A 22,723-nucleotide genomic window follows, 5' to 3' on the forward strand; every position below is an offset into this window, starting at 1 on the left:
ACGTATCATTATCAAGCGGCACCAACTTGCAAAAGGTGAGGCCTCCGTCGTCCGCGCGCCAGTGAGCGGGATCACGGTGAAGAAGATAGGGGAGATCAAACCGCTCCTGGACCCTTGGGTTCGTTGTAATGATGTTATTAGTTGAGTCGAGGATGGTCTTGAACGAACCTGCCATGCTAGTCGAGGTGATGACGTCGCACCGATGAATGAGTTCCTCCACCACATCATCATTCAGATAGGGGCAAGAATAACGGGGTCGTTTTCGGCATGTTCCCTCCATGGAGAAGACGACCGAACAAAGGAAGGGTGAAGGAAAATGGAGGAGGGAGGAAGAGCGTGCGACAGCAGTTCCAAATCAAGAGGGAAATGCGAAGAGTCAGTGGACGGTTGTACACGAAGAGGCGCCCCGGCCTACATGGACGTCCGTTCAGAAATTGTACAGAAGGACTCGCCATCGCCTCACTGACATGTTGGAACGGGACCATATGTGAACGAAGAGGCTAGTGGGGTGCGGACGGTTGCCACAGAGGCCACACACTGACGACAAGGCTGTCCTGTCAGACCTAGCACCCGCACGGGATGGCTTCCGTCCCCCACACGAGCGAAGCCACTTCGCACCCCCACATGGTTGGTCCGCCATGCCGCTAGGCCAACTCCAGCGCGTGCAGCTCGGACGCGCGCTTGCTCAGCTCCCTTTCCCTCGACGCCCCGGAGCTACCCAACTGCGGCTACGTGTTTTGCGCACCCGACGGCCGGATTTGGAGTGGATCCGGTCGGGCTTGAGCTCGCCCGGCTGTGGGAGGCCGCGCCGTGCCATGTACTGGCCGGGCACCGGGCGGAAGGCCGCATGCAAGTACTGACTCCTCCTCTAGCCGCTCGGATCTACACCGTCGGCGGTCTGCCGGCAGATACATGAATGGTGGTCGGCCGGGCTCAGTGCTAGCCCAAAAGCACGTCGGTGCATCATTGCCACTCAATATGTGCGATGACTGCCCAAAGAACGTCTTGCGCCGCGTGTCTACAACGCCGGAACATCCCGGATGGGTGTTCATCAAGTGCTCAACCGATGGGGTATGTGCTACTTTAGCTTCGGTTGTGCTCTCGGATTAGACTAGTTGTGCTAACTTAAAATTTTATTGTGTAGAATGGATGCAAGTTTTGGTATTGGGAAGAAGAGTACATCGATATATTGATAGAGCGCAATTTAGTAGATGTTCTTGAACTTTTAGCTAGAATAGAGGCTAGAGATGAGACTAGTGCACTTGTTGATAGAATAGAGGCTAGACATGAGACTAGATGCGAGGAAGCAACATCTACTTCTTTACACTTGAAGAAGAAAGAAGCACGCAAGATCGAGCCTCCGCAGATCAATAATGAATGCATCGAGAAGGCACTAATGTAACTTACAGGAGCAGTTATGGAAGTTGGATATCTTCTAAAATGTGTTCTTGTGGTTCTTGTTTTCTTTGATCTTGTTTTTCTAGTCAAATTTTGGTGATGTATTTCCATGTACCAAAAATCAATGATGAAAAAAATATATGTGTTGGCAAAGAAAAATGTACGCGGTCAGGATGCGTCCGCGCATTGGGCGCATGGCCACCGCATCCGAGAAATGGCCCGGACACGACCCCATTGCCCTACCCAAACGGACAAAATCTGTGCAAAACGGATGTCCATTTGGAGTCGTGCGTTGGAGTTGGCCTTACAAGTGGGACCGCAGTTGAGGAAACTGACTATCGGCAAACCCCCACCTCGCCTGCCACGCGATGGCCGAGTTAGAGAAATGACGAGGTTGAAGAGATATCTGTAGCACGGACTCCAAGAAATATGGTGTCAGATGGAAGTCATGCTAGTGGCGTCTGCCGTACTCCTGGACGTGAATGCTTGTTCTAGACCATGCCACCCTACTATATATCGAGGATTCGAGGTGCTGGTTACGTACAACGAACACATTAACATATGGCCCACCTCACACTGTGGCTAAATTTCCTGGAGTCTGTGCTAGGTTAAAAAGTGTTTTTTGTAAGGGTGGGTGGCTGGTCTCAAGTTTAAAACTTGTTGTATTACGTATACGTAGATGTAGAGATAGTGCAGCAGTTTTGAAAGTTTGAACCCAAACATCAGAATGCAATTTCTACTGGACTCATCCGAGGACCTAGGATGATGGGATTCACAGCTACAGTAAAAACACTCGCCCGACGCGCGAAGCATGTGAAGCTAGTACAAATAGTAGTAGTACTATTGTTGATTGGACTCATCTGATAACCTATTGCAATGCATGTACAATTATGTATTTGGAAAATATTTTTTGCCTCGTCGCAACACCCACTCAGAGAAGCGACTCGAAAGCCATTCATAAATTTAGTAAGTTTATCACATGCATATCATTTTATTACATACAACAGGTTATGGACCCGCAACGACAATGAAGATACATTATAAATGCTAAAGTTTTCATCACACAACAAATAACAAGCAATGATATGAACTTCAGCACAACCAATCCTCGGTGTTGGAAATGTTTTCTTTGAACCAGAAGTGATTCTCTTGGAAGGGGCAGCTACTGTCAATCTCGAGACCAACGAGGACTGATCATCCAGGCTGAAGCGGCCTATGTCAGGACACATATTGTGATAGCCACGGTAGGGAACCATAGCAATGTCCGAGGTATAGAATAGTTGCTTCTCATAAATGGTAGTAACGTTGTGTCAACAGCAGTTGGCTCGCCTTTCACCATGATTCGATAGTTTTGTCCAAGGAAGAGCGAGTTTCTTCCAAGAGTATCAATACTAACCAAAGAGAAGGTGTTGGCGCTAGCACAATAGTATCCATCCCGATACCTTGCAATGGATGTTGGAATAGGTCCAGAGAGTGCGGCCATGGGATACAACACCTGCTTCCTTAGTAACATTAGCAGTGCCCTGTATACAGACAAGAAGAGGTGATCCATCGGAATAAGTTGCCAGGCGCCACTGAGTATATGGGTCCTCATGCTCGCGATCATCATCATTGTCATCTCCCCCTTGGTTATGAATTTTTTCTAATATAGGTGGTGGAATGTTCACAGGACCTTGGAAAGAAAAGAAGGTTAATTAGTAAATGGAAACTAGCTAACCCGCATGCATGTGGATGAAACAATTATAATTACCATGGAAGACAAACGTACCGAAAGCATAAGGATTCCATGCAAAAACAGTGCCATGAGTGGTGGCAGCAAACATAAGACCCTCGTATTGAATTACATCACAGTACTCATCCGTGTATAGAAACTGATTTTTGACCAATATCCATTGAGTCGAAGTATAAGCACGACAACAAGCTTGTCGAAGATAGCGATGATACGTCTCCAACATATCTATACTTTTTGATTGTTCCATGCTATTATATTATATGTTTTGGATGTTAATGGGCTTTATTTTAAAATTTTATATTATTTTTGGGACTAACCTGTTAACCCAAGGCCCAGTGCAAATTGCTGTTTTTTGCCTATTTCAATGTTTCGCAGAAAAGGAATACCAAACGGAATCCAAACGGGAACGTGATTTTTGGAAAAAACGTGATCCAGTGGACTTGGAGTGGATGTCAAGAAACAAACGAGGAGTCCACGAGGCAGGGGGCATGCCTACCCCCCCGGGCGCGCCCTCCCCCGTCGTGGCTCAACCGACCTACTTCTTCCTCCTATATATACTCATATACCCTGAAAACATCCAGGAGCACCACAAAACCCTATTTACACCGCCGCAACCTTTTGTACCCAAGAGATCCCATCTTGGGGCCTTTTCCAGAGCTCCGCGGGAGGGGGCATCGACAGAGGGCCTCTACATCAACTCCATGACCCCTCCGATGATGTGTGAGTAGTTTACTTCAGACCTTCAGGTGCATAGTTATTAGCTAGATGGCTTCTTCTCTCTCTTTGAATCTCAATACAAAGTTCTCCTCGATCTTCTTGGAGATCTATTCGATGTAAACTCTTTTTGCGGTGTGTTTGTCGAGATCCGATGAATTGTGGGTTTATGATCAAGTCTATCTATGAACAATATTTGATTCTTCTCTGAAATCTTTTATGCATGATTGGTTATCTTTGCAAGTCTCTTCGAATTATCATTTTGGTTTGGCCTACTAGATTGATCTTTCTTGCAATGGGAGAAGTGCTTAGCTTTGGGTTCAATCTTGCGGTGCTCGATCGTAGTGACAAAAAGGGAAACGACACGTATTGTATTGTTGCCATCGAGGATAAACAGATGGGGTTTATATCATATTGCTTGAGTTTATCCCAGTACATCATGTCATCTTACCTAATGCATTAGTCTATTCTTATGAACTTAATACTCTAGATGCATGCTGGACAGCGGTCGATGTGTGGAGTAATAGTAGTAGATGCAGGCAGGAGTTGGTCTACTTGTCACGGACGTGATGCCTATATACATGATCATGCCTAGATATTCTCATAATTATTCGCTTTTCTAAAAATTGCTCGACAGTAATTTGTTCACCCAGTGTAATACTTATGCTATCTTGAGAGAAGCCACTAGTGAAACCTATGGCCCCCGGGTCTATTCTCCATCATATTAATCTTCGGTCAAAAAGCTATTTCTATTAACTTTTATTTTGCAATCTTTTATTTTACTCTTTATCATAAAAATACCAAAAATATTATTTTATCATCTCTATCAGATCTCACTCTCGTAAGTGACCGTGAAGGGATTGGCAACTCCTTTATCGCGCTGGTTGTGAGGTTCTTATTTGTTTGTGTAGGTACGAGGGACTTGCGTGTGGCCTCCTACTGGATTGATACCTTGGTTCTCAAAAACTGAGGTAAATACTTACGCTACTTTGCTGCATCACCCTTTCCTCTTCAAGGGAAAACCAACGCAGTGCTCAAGAGGTAGCAAGAAGGATTTCTGGCGCCGTTGCCGGGGAGTCTACGCACAAGTCAAGACATACCAAGTACCCATCATAAACTCTTATCCCTTGCATTACATTATTTGCCATTTGCCTCTCATTTTCCTCTCCCCCACTTCACCCTTGCCATTTTTTTTCGCCCTGTTTTTCCGCTCCCCTTCTCTTTTCTAGTTCACCTCTTGTTACTTGTTTCTCGTTTGCTTGTGTGTTTTCCGCGATGGCCTTACCAAAAAGTTTTGATACTCACCTTAGAAGGTTGGAAGGAATTGAAAACAATGTTAGAAGTTTCATGTCCTTGCAGTTTAAGCATAATAATTTCTTCAGAAATGAGCTTAAAGAACAAAAAAGTTGTATAGGGTACATGAATAAAGAGCTCGATGATATGTCTAAAGAGTTTTATGGTTTAAAATCTCAGTTTGCTCATCTTGAAAACTTAATAGCCCGAATTTCGGATAAACATGCCACTTTAGTTAATAACATGGCCGCCAAACCGGAAGAACTTGATGGTAATAAGGATGAAGATCTAAAAGTTATTGATGTGTCCCCTATTAAATCTTTGTTTTGCAATATGAATCTTGATAATTATGGGACTGGAGATGAGTAAACTTTAGTTAGAAGGCGTCCCGATGATTCGAAGTTTTTAGATTTTGATGCAAAAATTGATAAAAGTGGGATGGGAAAGGTCAAAACATTAAATAGCAATGAACCCACTCTCTTGGATTTCAAGGAATTTAATTATGATAACTGTTATTTAATAGATTGTATTTCCTTGTTGCAATCCGTGCTAAATTCTCCTCATGCTTAGAGTCAAAATAAAGCTTTTACTAAACATATCGTTGATGCTTTAATGCAATCTTATGAAGAAAAGCTTGAATTGGAAGTTTCTATCCCAAGAAAACTTTATGATGAGTGGGAACCTACTATTAAAATTAAAATTAAAGATCATGAATGCTTTTCATTATGTGATTTGGGTGCTAGTGTTTCCACAATTCCTAAAGATTTGTGTGATTTGCTAGGTTTTCGTGAATTTGATGATTGTTCTTTAAACTTGCATCTTGCGGATTCCACCATTAAGAAACCTATGGGAAGAATTAATGATATTCTTATTGTTGCAAATAGGAATTATGTGCCCGTAGATTTCATTGTTCTTGATATAGATTGCAATCCTTCATGTCCTATTATTCTTAGTAGACCTTTCCTTAGAACGATTGGTGCAATTATTGATATGAAAGAAGGGAATATTAGATTCCAATTTCCGTTAAGGAAGGGAATGGAACACTTTTCTAGAAAGAAAATTAAATTACCTTATGAATCTATTATGAGGGCCACTTCTGGATTGCATACCAAAGATGATACTACCTAGATCTATCCTTGCTTTATGCCTAGCTAGGGGCGTTAAACGATAGCGCTTGTTGGGAGGCAACCCAATTTTATTTTTGTTCTTTGCTTTTTGTTTCTGTTTAGTAATAAATAATTCATCTAGCCTCTGCTTATATGTGGTTTTATGCCTTTTAATTAGTGTTTGTGCCAAGTAGAACCTTTGGGAAGACTTGGGGAAAGTGTTTGCAATCTTGCTGTAAAAAACAGAAACTTTAGCGCTCACGAGATTTGCTGCCATTTTTTTACTGGAGAGTGCTATTTAGTTAATTTTTTTGCATATGATTAATAGATAAATTACTCCCATCCAGCTATTTATTTTAGAATTTTTGGGGTTCCAGAAGTATTTGAAACCTACAGATTACTACAGACTGTTCTGTTTTTGACAGATTCTGTGTTTCGTGTGTTGTTTGCTTATTTTGATGAATCTATGGCTAGTAATAGAGTTTATGAACCATAGAAAAGTTGGAATACAGTAGGTTTCACACCAATATAAATAAAGAATGAGTTCATTACAGTACCTTGAAGTGGTGGTTTGCTTTCTTTTACTAACGGAGCTGACGAGATTTTCTTTTAAGTTTTGTGTTGTGAAGTTTTCAAGTTTTGGGTAAAGATTTGATGGATTATGGAACAAGGAGAGGAAAGAGCCTAAGCTTGGGGATTACCAAGGAACCACAAGGTAAAATACAAGGACAACCAAAAGCCTAAGCTTGGGGATGCCTCGGAAGGCATCCCCTCTTTCGTCTTTGTCCATCGGTAACTTCACTTAGAGCTATATTTTTATTCACCACATGATATGTGTTTTGCTTGGAGCGTCTTGTATGATTTGAGTATTTTATTTTTAGTTTACCACAATCATCCTTGCTGTACACACCTTTTGGGATACACACACATGAATCAGAATTTATTAGAATACTCTATGTGCTTCACTTATACCTTTTGAGCTAGATAATTTTGCTCTAGTGCTTCGCTTATATCTTTTAGAGCAAGGTGGTGGTTTTATTTTATAGAAATTATTGATCTCTCATGCTTCACTTATATTATTTTGAGAGTCCCTTAGAACATCATGGTAATTTGCGTTGGTTATGAATTTATTCCTAATATGATAGGCATCCAAGATCAGTATAATAAAAACTTTCATAAAAAGTGCATTGTGTACTAGGAGAAGTTTGATACTCGATAATTGTTTTGAGATATAAAGATGGTAATATTAGAGTGTGCTAGTTGAGTAGTTGTGAATTTGAGAAATACTTGTGTTGAAGTTTGCAAGTCCCGTAGCATGCACGTATGGTGACCATTGTGTAACAAATTTGAAGCATGAGGTGTTATTTGATTGTCTTCCTTATGAGTGGCGGTCGGGGACGAGCGATGGTATTTTCCTACCAATCTATCCCCCTAGGAGCGTGCGTGTAATGCTTGGTTTTTGATGACTTGTAGATTTTTGCAATAAGTATGTGAGTTCTTTATGACTAATGTTGAGTCCATGGATTATACGCACTCTCACCCTTCCATCATTGTTAGCCTCTTCGGTACCGTGCATTGCCCTTTGTCACCTTGAGAGTTGGTGCAAACTTCGCCGGTGCATCCAAACCCCGTGATATGATATGCTCTGTCACACATAAACCTCCTTATATCTCCCTCAAAACATCCACCATACCTACCTATTATGGCATTTCCATAGCCATTTCGAGATATATTGCCATGCAACTTTCCACCTTCCATTTATCATGACACACATCATCATTGTCATATTGCCTTGCATGATCATGTAGTTGACAGCGTATTTGTGGCAAAGCCACCGATTCATAATTTTTCATACATGTCACTCTTGATTTATTGCCCTTCCTGGTACACCGCCGGAGGCATTCATATAGAGTCATACTTTGTTCTAGTATCGAGTTGTAATCATTGAGTTGTAAATAAATAGAAGTGTGATGATCATCATTAATAGAGCATTGTCCCAAATAAAAAAAGAGAAAGGCCAAATAAAAAAGAAACAAACGAGGAGTCCACGAGGCAAGGGGCGCGCCTCCCCCCTCACGGGCCCCTCGTGGCTCAACCAACCTACTTCTTCCTCCTATATATACTCATATACCCTGAAAACATCTAGGAGCACCACAAAACCCTATTTCCACTGCCGCAACCTTCTATAACCAAAAGATCCCATCTTGGGGCCTTTTCTGGAGCTCCACTGGAGGGGACATCGATCACGGAGGGCCTCTACATCAACTCCATGGCCCCTCCGATGATGTGTGAGTAGTTTACTTCAGACCTTCGGGTCCATAGTAATTAGCTAGATGGCTTCTTCTCTCTCTTTGAATCTCAATACAAAATTCTCCTCGATCTTCTTGGAGATCTATTCGATGTAAACTCTTTTTGCGGTGTGTTTGTCGAGATCCGATGAATTGTGGGTTTATGATCAATTCTATCTATGAACAATATTTGATTCTTCTCTGAAATCTTTTATGCATGATTGGTTATCTGTGCAAGTCTCTTTGAATTATCAGTTTGGTTTGGCCTACTAGATTGATCTTTCTTGCAGTGGGAGAAGTGCTTAGCTTTGGGTTCAATCTTGCGGTGCTCGATCCCAGTGACAGAAAGGGAAACGACATGTATTGTATTGTTGCCATCGAGGATAAAAAGATGGGGTTTATATCGTATTGCTTGAGTTCATCCCTCTACATCATGTCATCTTACCTAATGCGTTACTCTGTTCTTATGAACTTAATACTCTAGATGCATGCTGGATAGCGGTCGATGTGTGGAGTAATAGTAGTAGATGCAGGCAGGAGTCGGTCTACTTGTAGCGGACGTGATGCCTATATACATGATCATGCCTAGATATTCTCATAATTATTCGCTTTTCTAAAAATTGCTCGACAGTAATTTGTTCACCCAGTGTAATACTTATGCTATCTTGAGAGAAGCCACTAGTGAAACCTATGGCCCCCGGGTCTATTCTCCATCATATTAATCTTCGGTCAAAAAGCTATTTCTATTAACTTCTATTTTGCAATCTTTACTTTTACTCTTTATCATAAAAATACCAAAAATATTATTTTATCATCTCTATCAGATCTCACTCTCGTAAGTGACCGTGAAGGGATTGGCAACCCCTTTATCACGCTGGTTGTGAGGTTCTTATTTGTTTGTGTAGGTACGAGGGACTTGCGTGTGGCCTCCTACTGGATTGATACCTTGGTTCTCAAAAACTGAGGTAAATACTTACGCTACTTTGCTGCATCACCCTTTCCTCTTCAAGGGAAAACCAATGCAGTGCTCAAGAGGTAGCAAGAAGGATTTCTGGCGCCGTTGTCGGGGAGTCTACACACAAGTCAAGACATACCAAGTACCCATCATAAACACTTATCCCTTGCATTACATTATTTGCCATTTGCCTCTCATTTTCCTCTCCCCCACTTCACCCTTGCCATTTTTATTCGCCCTCTTTTTCCGCTCCCCTTCTCTTTTCTAGTTCACCTCTTTTTCTTGTTTCTCGTTTGCTGTGTGTTTTCCGCGAATGGCTTACCAAAAAGTTTTGGTACTCACCTTAGAAGGTTGGAAGGAATTGAAAACAATGTTAGAAAGTTTCATGTCCTTGCAGTTTAAGCATAATAATTTCTTCAGAAATGAGCTTAAAGAACAAAAAAAGTTGTAGGGTACATGAATAAAAGCTCGATGATATGCCTAAAGAGTTTTATGGTTTAAAATCTCAGTTCGCTCATCTTGAAAACTTAATAGCCCAAATTTCGGATAAACATGCCACTAGTGAAACCTATGGACCCTGGGTCTATTCTCCATCATATTAATCTTCCGTCAACAAGCTATTTCTATTACCTTTTATTTTGCAATCTTTACTTTTACTCTTTATCATAAAAATACCAAAAATATTAGTTTATCATCTCTATTAGATCTCACTCTCGTAAGTGACCGTGAAGGGATTGACAACCCCTTTATCGCATTGGTTGCGAGGTTCTTATTTGTTTGTGTAGGTATGAGGGACTTGCATGTGGCCTCCCACTGGATTGATACCTTGGTTCTCAAAAACTGAGGGAAATACTTACGCTACTTTGCTGCATCACCCTTTCCTCTTCAAGGGAAAACCAACGCAATGCTCAAGAGGTAGCAAGTGACAACACAAGCATTCCTATAACCCCAAGAGTGGTCGGCAAGTCGACAAATTGCTATATTCTATAGACGACAGTCACCATGATCCTACTTGAACGTACGTAGAATACCGGTGTGCTCAACCTCTGGGCAGTCTGAGATTTTTGGAAGTGGAACCCGGTGACGAGTGTAAACATTCACAAGTTCCCACTCGCAGTTGTAGCCAATATAAACAACCCAATCTCCATTTGCGCCTGCCCAAGCCTTACCCTCAAGCGATGGCATCTTAACATCACACGTATCATTATCAAACCGTCACGGCGAAGAAGATAGGGGAGATCAAACCGCTCCTGGATCCTTGGGTTCCTTGTAATGATGTTATTAGTTGAGTCGAGAATGGTCTTGAACAAACCTGCCATGCTAGCCGAGGTGATGACGTCGCACTGATCAATGAGTTCCTCCACCTCGTCATCATTCAGATTGGGGCAAGAATAACGGGGTCGTTTCTGGCCTGTTCCCTCCATGGAGAAGACGATCGAACAATGGCAGAAGTTAGGGTGAAGGCGAATGGAGGAGGGAGGAAGAGTGTGCGAGAGCAGTTCCAAATCGAGAGGGAAATGCGAAGAGTCGGTGGACAGTTGCCACGGTACATGAAGAGGTGCCCCCCGGCCTACATAGACGTCTGTTCAGAAATTGTACAAAAGGACTCGCCATCGTCTCACTGACATGTTGGAACAGGACCACATGTCAATGAAACATGGTGTGTAATTTCTCGTGCAAAATGTGATCTGGCTGCGTTGGCCCGTGGTGCCGCATTAGTTATTGACCTTTATTTTTTTAATGGCGTGCCGTTCAATTTTGAAGCACGACTAATTGGTACTGTATGCAGAGAAAATATAAACTACTCTACCACTATTCCACCTCTAGTACTAGTAGTATAAAAAGATATATAGGCTGGATCTCAAGTGCTTGCTTCTCACACTATCACCCTCTCTCCAGATCTAAAAAGACAGCCTCTCTCTCCCTCCTCACTAGTGGTCACAGATCCGCCGGGGAAGAAAAGGACGTGCAGTGTTGACGCACTCGTCGTTGGCGAGCGAGGTTGTGACGCCCCGAGACCGATGCGCCAGGTGTCTCCCAGTTTTTCGACGTCGTTGCCATGTCATTCGCTTGCATGTTGCATCTTGTCATGTCATCATCCGCATTGCATCTACATGTTTTCAAAACTTGCATCCGTCCCGGTCTCCTCGTTCTCTCCGTTGCCCGTTCTGAGCTCAGACACACTTGCACGCGCCCGCGGCACCTCCAAAATAGTATTTTATAAGTGGCTGTAAAATGTTCTTGGAATGGGATGAAAATTGGCGTGTGGTCTTATTATAGTGTAGATAGACCGCCTGTCAAGTTTCGTCGCATTTGGAGTCTGTTTGATGCCCCAACGGATAACTATAGCGACAATATAGTCGGTCCAATCGTCGGACGTTTTCGGTCTTCGGAAATCGTGCCGGGCTGCATCTCTCACCTCTTCTCTCAGACCAACCCGCTCCCCATAGTCCACCTAGGCCCATGCCTACCCCTCTTTGCACAGTGCATCAGACCTCCTTGCGCGCGCGTCCGAAATCTATCCTGGACCCGACCCGGGGAGTCGTCACCGTTGGATCCGGATCATCCCCAAACATCTACAAAACATCTCTGTTTTTTCTTTTTGGACTCCCTAGCCTATTTTTCCTAACCGTCCGATTTTGATCGGAGGGACGATATACCCCCTAACCCGCCCCCCTCAGTCGTATCAGTTGAGTCCGAATCAACCCTGAAATACCACTATACTTCTTTCGTTTCTTCTTTTGACTATCCAATTGACCCGAAGCCATCCGATGATGATCGGACACTCCTAAAAACTCCTCCCGTCTGCTATATATACATACCAACCCTAAAATTTAGGGAGATGTCCCATCCATTCCATCACCCCGCTGCCACTCCACCCGGTCTCTTCTCCCACCTCGGGATCCATCCCCATCCAATCAGTGTGTGTCCCAGATCCAAAAATCATCGATCTCTCCCCACCAACCACCGGCCTCCTCTGCTTCACTTCGAGACACCAACAACCAAGCCCCTTGCGCACCACCTTGCTCGAGCAGATGAGCCCTGCCGCTGCTCTCCTTCCCTCCATCTCTCCCTGCTGCTTCCTCCTCTCACATCTCTCTCTTTCTCTCTGTGTCTCGAAGTTCGACATGGATGCCCGAATGCCTCCAGGACCCCGTCTGCCCCGCCGCCTCGCGGATCCAGCCATCAGGACCCTCCAGCGCCGCTGTCTCCGCCATGGACGCCAGGTCCCAAGGTTCCCGCGTCCGTCCTCATGGTGCCCCGCAGCCTCTTCGTCGCTTCGGAGCTCCTCGCCATCGCCCGCGTTGGCGCCATGTCCGCCACCCTGCTGCCTCCGCTTCGATCTGGCAGGAAACGGGACCCGAAGACCTCTCGCGCTTGGATCCGGATGCCACCAAGCTCCCACGCCGACCCCTCCCCATCCTGCCGCTCGCCGGAGTCCTCAGCGCGGCCGTGCCTGTTGCTTGCTTCATCGACCCGAGCACGCCCGTCCCTCTGCCACCGCGCTAGTAGCCGCCGCTGCCGTGGTCTACTGCATCGCCAAGTCCCTGCACATGCCCCTGCCCTGGCGCCTTGGCCTCCTCTGCTTCCACGACCCGCGTCGCCGGAGTCCATCGCGCCAAGCCATCGGCGCTTGAACCTGTCTGCTTGACCCGCGCTCACCTCCAGAGGAGTCAACGCAGGAGCATCTCGCTCGTGAACCAAATCCAGCGCGCCGGCCCGCTGCACCGGCCGGGCCAAGGCCCATGGGTGAGGACGCGCCCAGCCCCTCCCTTGTTCCTGTTGGGCCAGGAAGACTCGGCCCAGTAGTGTTTTTTTCCAGCTGCTCCGATTTTCACTTTTATCCAGTTAAAAACAGAATTGCAGAAAAACCCCTCCATGTTCATGCATATAATAACTTCAGAACCGTGCATCGGATTAAAGTAAATTATATATGAAACTTGCTTAGAATTTTGTGTAGTTTAATAATATGCAATTTTCATGCATGTATAAAATGTTTAACTGATGTTTGCTTTAATTTGCTTAAATGCCATGCTAAAATGTTTTGTTTTCATAACTAATTAACCATAGCTCCAAATTTAATAAACTCTATATGTAAATGGGGTAGGAAAATGCCTAGCTTAACATGGTCGCATTACTTTGCAAGTTTAACAACTCTAAAATTGTGTTTAGGGCAGATCAGTACCAAATTCAAATATTGCATCTGGGGATTTACCGGAATTGTTGTTTGTTATTTCCGGCCTCATTTAAACTTGCCTAGATAGGTAGTTTTCATATGCTTCACCTCTTTCCATGTTTAACAACATTTAATATTGTTGAGTACCTAACCGGGAGTGAACTAAATAAGTCATGTGGTGTTCCGTCAATATGCAACTCGTTGCATATTGAGCTCCACTTAATTTGTAGGATTGTTTGTGCACTTTGCCATGCCATGTATCATTAAACCCGACATGCATCATACTTGGTTGTGCATCATGCCATGTTTATGGGATGGTTGTTTACCATGTTGTTTGCTTCTTTTCGGGTTGCTTCTCGCGTTAGGTTCGGTTTTGTTCCGGAGTTGTGAGGATTCTTTCGACTACGTCCATTTGTCTTCTTCATGGACTCGTTCTTCTTCCTTGCGGGATCTCAGGAAAGATGACCATACCCTCGAAATCACGTCTATCTTTGCTTGCTAGTTTCTCGCTCTATTGCTATGTCGCGATACCAACCACTTGCCTTATCATGCCTCCCATATTGCCATGTCAAGCCTCTAACCCACCTTTCCTAGCAGACCGTTGTTTGGCTATGTACCGCTTTGATCAGCCCCTCTTATATCGTTGCTAGTTGTAGGTGAAGCTAAAGTTTGTCCCATGTTGGAACATCGATATGTTGGGATATCACAATATCTCTTATTTTAATTAATGCATCTATATACTTGGTAAAGGGTGGAAGGCTGGGCCTTATGCCTGGTGTTTTGTTCCACTCTTGCCGCCCTAGTTTCCATCATACCGGTGTTATGGTCCTTGATTTTGCGTTCCTTACGCGGTTGGGTTATAATGGGAACCCCTTGACAGTTCGACTTGAATAAAACTCCTTCAGCAAGGCCCAACCTTGGTTTTACCATTTGCCACCTAGCCTTTTTTCCCTTGGGTTTCCGGAGCCTGAGGGTCATCTTTATTTTAACCCCCCGGCCAGTGCTCCTCTGAGTGTTGGTCCAACCTGTGTGCCGCCGGTGGCCACCAGGGGCAACTCTGGGTTGGCCTACCGGAAGTTTGGACAATCCGGTGTGCCCTGAGAACGAGATATGTGCACCTCCTATCGGGATTTGTTGGCACATTCGGGCGGCTTTGCTGGTCTTGTTTTACCATTGTCAAAATGTCTTGTAACTGGGATTCCGAGCCTAATCGGGTCTTCCTGGGAGAAGGAATATCCTTCGTTGACCGTGAGAGCTTGTGATGGGCTAAGTTGGGACACCCCTACAGGGTTTGAACTTTCAAAAGCCGTGCCCACGGTTATGGGCAGATGGGAATTTGTTAATGTCCGATTGTAGAGAACTTGACACTTAACTTATTTAAAATGCATCAACCGCGTGTGTAGCCGTGATGGTCTCTTCTCGGCGGAGTCCGGGAAGTGAACACGGTTCTTTTGTTATGATTGAACGTAAGTAGTTTCAGGATCACTTCTTGATCACTTCTAGTTCACGACCGTTTCATTGCTTCTCTTCTCTCTCTTATTTGCGTTTGTTAGCCACAATATATGCTAGTGCTTACTGCAGCTCCATCTCACTACCCTGTCCTACCCATAAGCTTAAATAGTCTTGATCTCGTGGGTGTGAGATTGCTGAGTCCTCGTGACTCATAGATACTTCCAAACAGTTGCGGGTGCTGATGATACCAGAGCAGGTGACGCAACTGAGCTCAAGTGGGAGCTCGATGAAGATCGTGTTCGTTGTGTTGTTTCGTTTTCCAGTTGATCAGTAGTGGAGCCCAGTCGGGGCGATCGGGGATCTATGCATTTGGGGTTGTCTTTCTTTATTTGGTTCCGTAGTCGGACCTTGATTGTATGCTGGATGATGTGATCCTATATTTATGTATGTGTGAAGTGGCGATTCTAAGCCAACTCTTTATCCCTTTCTTATTCAGTACATGGGATGTGTAAAGATTACCCCTCTTGCGACATGCCTACTATGCGGTTATGCCTCTAAGTCGTGCTCCGACAGATGGAAGGTATAGCCGCATCGTGGGTGTTACAAGTTGGTAATCAGAGCCTTCGCCGACTTAGGAGCCCCCTTCTTGATCGAATCGTTGACGTTGTTGAGTCTAGAAAAATGTTTTGAGTCTTATAGGATTATATATATCGGAGAGTAGGATTCTTTTTACTCCTCAGTCCCTTCGTCGCTCTGGTGAGGCCTCCTGACGTAGAGTTTTGACTCTTCTCTCCTCAAATTTCACGAAATTTTTTTAGGATCACGCGGGTATCTTGGAATCGTTCCGATGGTTTTCTGACGAGAACATTGTTCTTGGTGCCTCCTGACATTTAGGGGTTGTGGCAGTGTCCCGGGGAGTTGAGCTCCGAGGTGTTGTCGTCACAATTTTATCGTTGTAGTTCTGGAATACCTGCGTTTCGCTGACATCGAAAATCCCTTTTATGCAGTTGTTGGTGAGATAACCTCGACGCCACCTAGTACTGGGGCGGGAGTTCGGGAGTATTGCCATAACTTGTATAACGGATGCTTTTTGAAGGTTGAGGTAAATGATTTCCGAAGGTTTCTTGGTTATGTGTTGAAGGATGGATACAACTGGATGTAGGATTTGCTAGTTTTGGGTGAGATATTATGCTTCCCCTGTATCCCCAACACCTGATTGCATAACCAGAAAGTTTCGGGAGTTTATAAGTGGGAATTCAAGTAGCTCTTAGGATATCTTTCCGATAGATGCATGATATGAGATTGGGGTTCGACGTCTAGTGGTCCGCCTATCCACGGTTGATTTTACAGTGGTGTCGTTGTGTCTTAAAGAGTCCTTGGCTATGCTGACTTGGGGACGCTTCGTATGTCATGTGCACTGCCTTGTACATGATGGTGATGTATGATCGAGCCCGTGTGGGCCCCACCACAAAAACTTGGGACGAAATCTCTATCATATGTTTGTTCCGGCTTATTTTCCAAGTCAATCCTTTGTTTTGTTTTCAATTGTGGCATTCGAGTTGCTTCAATGTCAAGTGTTGATTCCATACCTTACCTAAATGGTGTTCTCACATTTCTATGTGATTACTAATCCTTCATGATAATTTATATTGTCATGTCAATCCTTTTCAACCGGCGTGTTCCTCTTCAAGTGGATCCGATCATTTCAACATCCGCAAGATCAACTCTAAGTTTTCTCGATGGTACCCTTTTCCATCTTCCCCAAGTTGCCTTTGTTTTTCCCGCCCTCCCACCCTTTTTCTTCAAGGGCTCAGATTTCTTAATCAAGTATTTTATCTTATGGATGTGAAGTCTCTTCATTCTTTTACGTCAATGTTTTACCCTGTGTTTTCTCATGAAGATACTAACGTAGCTTCAAGTTCATCATTCTCCATTCTTTTCTTCTCCGGTGGATTCAATTCAAGCTTTGTTGATCATATCTTTTTCCTCGTTCCAAATGCTTTCCCCAGGACGGTGCACCTCATAATCATTCCCCGCTTGCTTCCCAATTTTTCCGGAGTGCTGTAGATATCTCGAAGATTCGTGTTTCCACTCTGCATTCGTTCAAGCTCTTTCGAGGATGTTATCTCATTCAAGCCATTTAATTCAACCGGTGCAATCTCTCTTTCAAATCGTTCAACAGTGTATCTTTTCAGTGGGCCCTAACCCACAGGTCTTTTCCCAGGATCTTACCCGACTCTTCTAATTTTCCGGAGTAATTTTCGAATTCCTTCAAAGTATGACGTAAGTACGAATTATCATCAGTCAAATGTCTTTCTTCAACATCTTTCAAATTCTTTTCATCATTGGTTCAACTTTTCTATTCTTCTTTATCCCGGAGTATCTCTACAACTCATGGTGGTGTTTCTTATCGTCATTCTAAGATTTTGAAAACCGAAGAGGAGTTCCTCTTAAATTCTTATCCGTTCTTCGAAAGATTAGTGGTTCTAGCCTTATGCCATCTTCTCATAATTGTTTTCAATTGTGAGAATTCTTTTGACCCATCTGGAGCAATTCAAGAGTCTTTTCAATTTGATTCTCCGGAGCCCATCATTTCAGAAGATTTATTCTTTCTCAGCTTTCAGCTATCATTCTCCAAATCTTACCGGTGCATCGTTCAAGTTTTCTCTAATCAAATCGTGATCTCTTCATTCCCATGTATCTAAATTCCTTCAAGTATCTTCATTCGTTTTCCAAATTCTTCCGGGTGATTTGTGCCTCTGCTACTTTCATTTTCAATTCTTACGGTGGTTTGTTCAAGATTCCTCTTCTTACGTTATCATATCAATTCTTTCGTTCTTTCAAATCCTACCAGTGGATCATTGAAGACCTTCTCAAGTTTGCGCTATATCTATCTTAATCCTTTCTACGAGAATAAGTTGTATGCAATCCATTGCTTGTCATCAATTTAATTGATGAAGGATAAGCATAATGTAATTCTTATTCTTGTTTCATTGAAGTGATTCAATTCCTTATTCCGGAGGCTCATCAAATTATTGGTTTCAAGTGCTCATCTTTCTTTTCCGGAGTTTTCTCGTTTATATCACCGCAAAGCTCCATCTGATCATTGCAAGACTTCAATCTTGTTCGCTTCAAACCTTTCAATTCTTTTATGTTATCATTTCCTATCCGGAGTTTTCTTCATGGAGGTTACATGGTGGTTCGTCAAGGATTCTTTTCATTCTTCAATTGATCTTCAAGATTTCTCGCGACGTTAAGTTCCACCAAGCTATACTAAAAAATAAACATGGTGTTCAACACATGTATTATTTTGAGGAGTTCAAGCATTCTTCAATTTGCAACCGAAGCACAATTCTTTCATATGTCATCTTTTGAGGTGGTGTTATGTCATTGTTGATAATTTCCCTTCGTGTGTCATGATTCACAAGTTTTCAAGAGTGACATATCTAAATCCATCATTTTCTTTTCGCTCAAGACATCTTTTCAATCCATCAATCTCATCATTGGAGTTATCTTGGGTTATATTTCACCTAAAGCATTTCCCTAAGGATTTTGCTATTTATGGTGCTTATAAATGACCCAATGCCTTCATTTATCCTTCTGGTGAATTAAGTTCTCGTCTCCTTGTTGATATCAATCCAATCTATTGTTTTTTCGTTAGTGGCAGAATTTCACCTCAAGATTTTGAGATGTTTTCCATAAGGCCACAACAAGCTTATCTTTTTGTTGTTGGTTTTCCAACAACTCTATTTCAACCTTTTTCGTCGTAAGCATGCTCTTTCAGTTTTATTTGCGAGAGTCGTCATTCATCTTCTCCGTTCCTTTTCTTTCCGACCATCTAGTTTTCCATTCTTTTGTTCCGGAGGCATTATGATGTTGCACACTTCGATCCATCATCCCGTTGTTGTCAAAGATTCATGTTCTTTCCTTTGCTTATCCATTTAACCGGAGTGTCGTGTTTTCATTCGAGCTCTCTCATCTTTTGAAGTTTTACCTCCCTTCTCAATCGGAGTGATGTCTGAAATCGTTCTTATCCATGGTGCCATTCTTTCAATAGTTCCGGAGGTAGTGTGTTGTTGATTTCATCAAGTATCTTCTCATCTTGTCAAGTTCATGTTCGATTCCTTCCATTTATAGTCGGAGTGCTGTCCAAATTGTATCAGTCTTATTCCTTCTATCTTGTTTTAACCGGAGTGTTATCGTAATTGATCCTTATCGTTCCTTGTACATCTCGTTTCTACCGGAGTGCTTGCATGTACTTCTTGTCCATTGCAACCCTTTTCTCATGTCTTTCAACCTACAGGGTTCTCGTGATGTTCTTTGTTCCTCTTTTCTAACGGAGGTTTTCAACTTTGTTCATCTTTGTTGTATTCTTTCTTTCAAATTGGTTCAACCTCTCAAGGTTCGTGGTTTCACTCGTTTGTCCAAGAATACACTTTGTTTTACCTTTTCTCTTCCTCTTCCGCTTCTCTCCGGTGCCATCCTAGATCCCGGGACGAGATCCTCTCGTAGTGGTGGAGTGTTGTGACGCCCCGAGACCGATGCGCCAGGTGTCTCCCAGTTTTTCGACGTCATTGCAATGTCATTCGCTTGCGTGTTGCATCTTGTCATGTCATCATCCGCATTGCATCTACATGTTTTCAAAACTTGCATCCGTCCCGGTCTCCTCATTCTCTCCGTTGCCCGTTCTGAGCCCAGACACACTTGCACGCGCCCAAGGCACCTCCGAAATAGTATTTTATAAGTGGCCGGAAAATGTTCTCGGAATGGGATGAAAATTGGCGTGTGGTCTTATTATAGTGTAGATAGACCGCCTGTCAAGTTTCATCGCATTTGGAGTCTGTTTGATGCCCCAACGAATAACTATAGGGACAATATAGTCGGTCAAATCATCGGACGTTTTCGGTCTTCGGAAATCATGCCGGGCTGCATCGCTCCCCTCTTCTCTCAGACTAACCCGCTCTCCATAGTCCACCTAGGCCATGCCTACCCCTCTTTGCACAGTGCATCGGACCTCCTCGTGCGCACATTCGAAAGCTATCCCGGACCCGACCCAGGGAGTCGTCACCGTTGGATCCGAATCATCCCCAAACATCTACAAAACATCTCCATTTTTCTTTTTGGACTCCCTAGCCTATTTTTCCTAACCGTCCGATTTTGATCGGAGGGACGATATACCCCCTAACCCGCCCCCCTCAGTCGTATCAGTTGAGTCCGAATCAACCCTGAAATACCACTATACTTCTTTCGTTTCTTCTTTTGACTATCCAATTGACCCGAAGCCATCCGATGATGATCGGACACTCCTAAAAACTCCTCCCGTCTGCTATATATACATACCAACCCTAAAATTTAGGGAGATGTCCCATCCATTCCATCACCCCGCTGCCACTCCACCCGGTCTCTTCTCCCACCTCGGGATCCATCCCCATCCAATCAGTGTGTGTCCCAGATCCAAAAATCATCGATCTCTCCCCACCAACCACCGGCCTCCTCTGCTTCACTTCGAGACACCAACAACCAAGCCCCTTGCGCACCACCTTGCTCGAGCAGATGAGCCCTGCCGCTGCTCTCCTTCCCTCCATCTCTCCCTGCTGCTTCCTCCTCTCACATCTCTCTCTTTCTCTCTGTGTCTCGAAGTTCGACATGGATGCCCGAATGCCTCCAGGACCCCGTCTGCCCCGCCGCCTCGCGGATCCAGCCATCAGGACCCTCCAGCGCCGCTGTCTCCGCCATGGACGCCAGGTCCCAAGGTTCCCGCGTCCGTCCTCATGGTGCCCCGCAGCCTCTTCGTCGCTTCGGAGCTCCTCGCCATCGCCCGCGTTGGCGCCATGTCCGCCACCCTGCTGCCTCCGCTTCGATCTGGCAGGAAACGGGACCCGAAGACCTCTCGCGCTTGGATCCGGATGCCACCAAGCTCCCACGCCGACCCCTCCCCATCCTGCCGCTCGCCGGAGTCCTCAGCGCGGCCGTGCCTGTTGCTTGCTTCATCGACCCGAGCACGCCCGTCCCTCTGCCACCGCGCTAGTAGCCGCCGCTGCCGTGGTCTACTGCATCGCCAAGTCCCTGCACATGCCCCTGCCCTGGCGCCTTGGCCTCCTCTGCTTCCACGACCCGCGTCGCCGGAGTCCATCGCGCCAAGCCATCGGCGCTTGAACCTGTCTGCTTGACCCGCGCTCACCTCCAGAGGAGTCAACGCAGGAGCGTCTCGCTCGTGGACCAGATCCAACGAGCCGGCCCACTGCACCGGACGGGCCAAGGCGCATGGGTGAGGACGCGCCCAGCCCCTCCCCTATTCCTGTTGGGCCAGGAAGACTCGGCCCAGTAGTGTTTTTTTCTTGCTGCTGCGATTTTCACCTTTATCCAGTTAAAAACAGAATTGCAGAAAAACCCCTCCATGTTCATGCATATAATAACTTCAGAACCATGCATCGGATTAAAATAAATTATATATGAAACTTGCTTAGAATTTTGTGTAGTTTAATAATATGCAATTTTCATGCATGTTTAAAATGTTTAAATGATGTTTGCTTTAATTTGCTTAAATGCCATGCTAAAATGTTTTGTTTTCATAACTAATTAACCGTAGCTCCAAATTTAATAAACTCTATATGTAAATGGGGTAGGAAAATGCCTAGTTTACCATGGTGGCATTACTTTGCATGTTTAAAAACTCTAAAATTGTGTTTAGGGCAGATCAGTACCAAATTCAAATATTGCATGTGGGGATTTACCAGAATTGTTGTTTGTTATTTCCGGCCTCATTTAAACTTGCCTAGATAGGTAGTTTTCATATGCTTCACCTCTTTCCATGTTTAACAACATTTAATATTGTTGAGTACCTAACCGGGAGTGAACTAAATAAGTCATGTGGTGTTCCGTCAATATGCAACTCGTTGCATATTGAGCTCCACTTAATTTGTAGGATTGTTTGTGCACTTTGCCATGCCATGTATCATTAAACCCGACATGCATCATACTTGGTTGTGCATCATGCCATGTTTATGGGATGGTTGTTTACCATGTTGTTTGCTTCTTTCCGGGTTGCTTCTCGCGTTAGCTTCGGTTTTGTTCCGGAGTTGTGAGGATTCTTTCGACTACGTCCGTTTGTCTTCTTCATGGACTCGTTCTTCTTCCTTGCGGGATCTCAGGAAAGATGACCATACCCTCGAAATCACGTCTATCTTTGCTTGCTAGTTGCTCGCTCTATTGCTATGTCGCGATACCAACCACTTGCCTTATCATGCCTCCCATATTGCCATGTCAAGCCTCTAACCCACCTTTCCTAGCAGACCGTTGTTTGGCTATGTACCGCTTTGATCAGCCCCTCTTATAGCGTTGCTAGTTGTAGGTGAAGCTAAAGTTTGTCCCATGTTGGAACATCGATATGTTGGGATATCACAATATCTCTTATTTTAATTAATGCATCTATATACTTTCTAAAGGGTGGAAGGCTGGGCCTTATGCCTGGTGTTTTGTTCCACTCTTGCCCTCCATCTCTTCCTGCTGCTTCCTCCTCTCACATCTCTCTCTTTCTCTCTGTGTCTCGAAGTTCGCCATGGATGCCCGAACGCCTCTAGGACCCCGTCTGCCCCGCCGCGTCGCGGA

This window comes from Triticum urartu, chromosome 2 (genome assembly GCF_003073215.2).
Source record: "Triticum urartu cultivar G1812 chromosome 2, Tu2.1, whole genome shotgun sequence".
Lineage (NCBI taxonomy): Eukaryota > Viridiplantae > Streptophyta > Magnoliopsida > Poales > Poaceae > Triticum > Triticum urartu.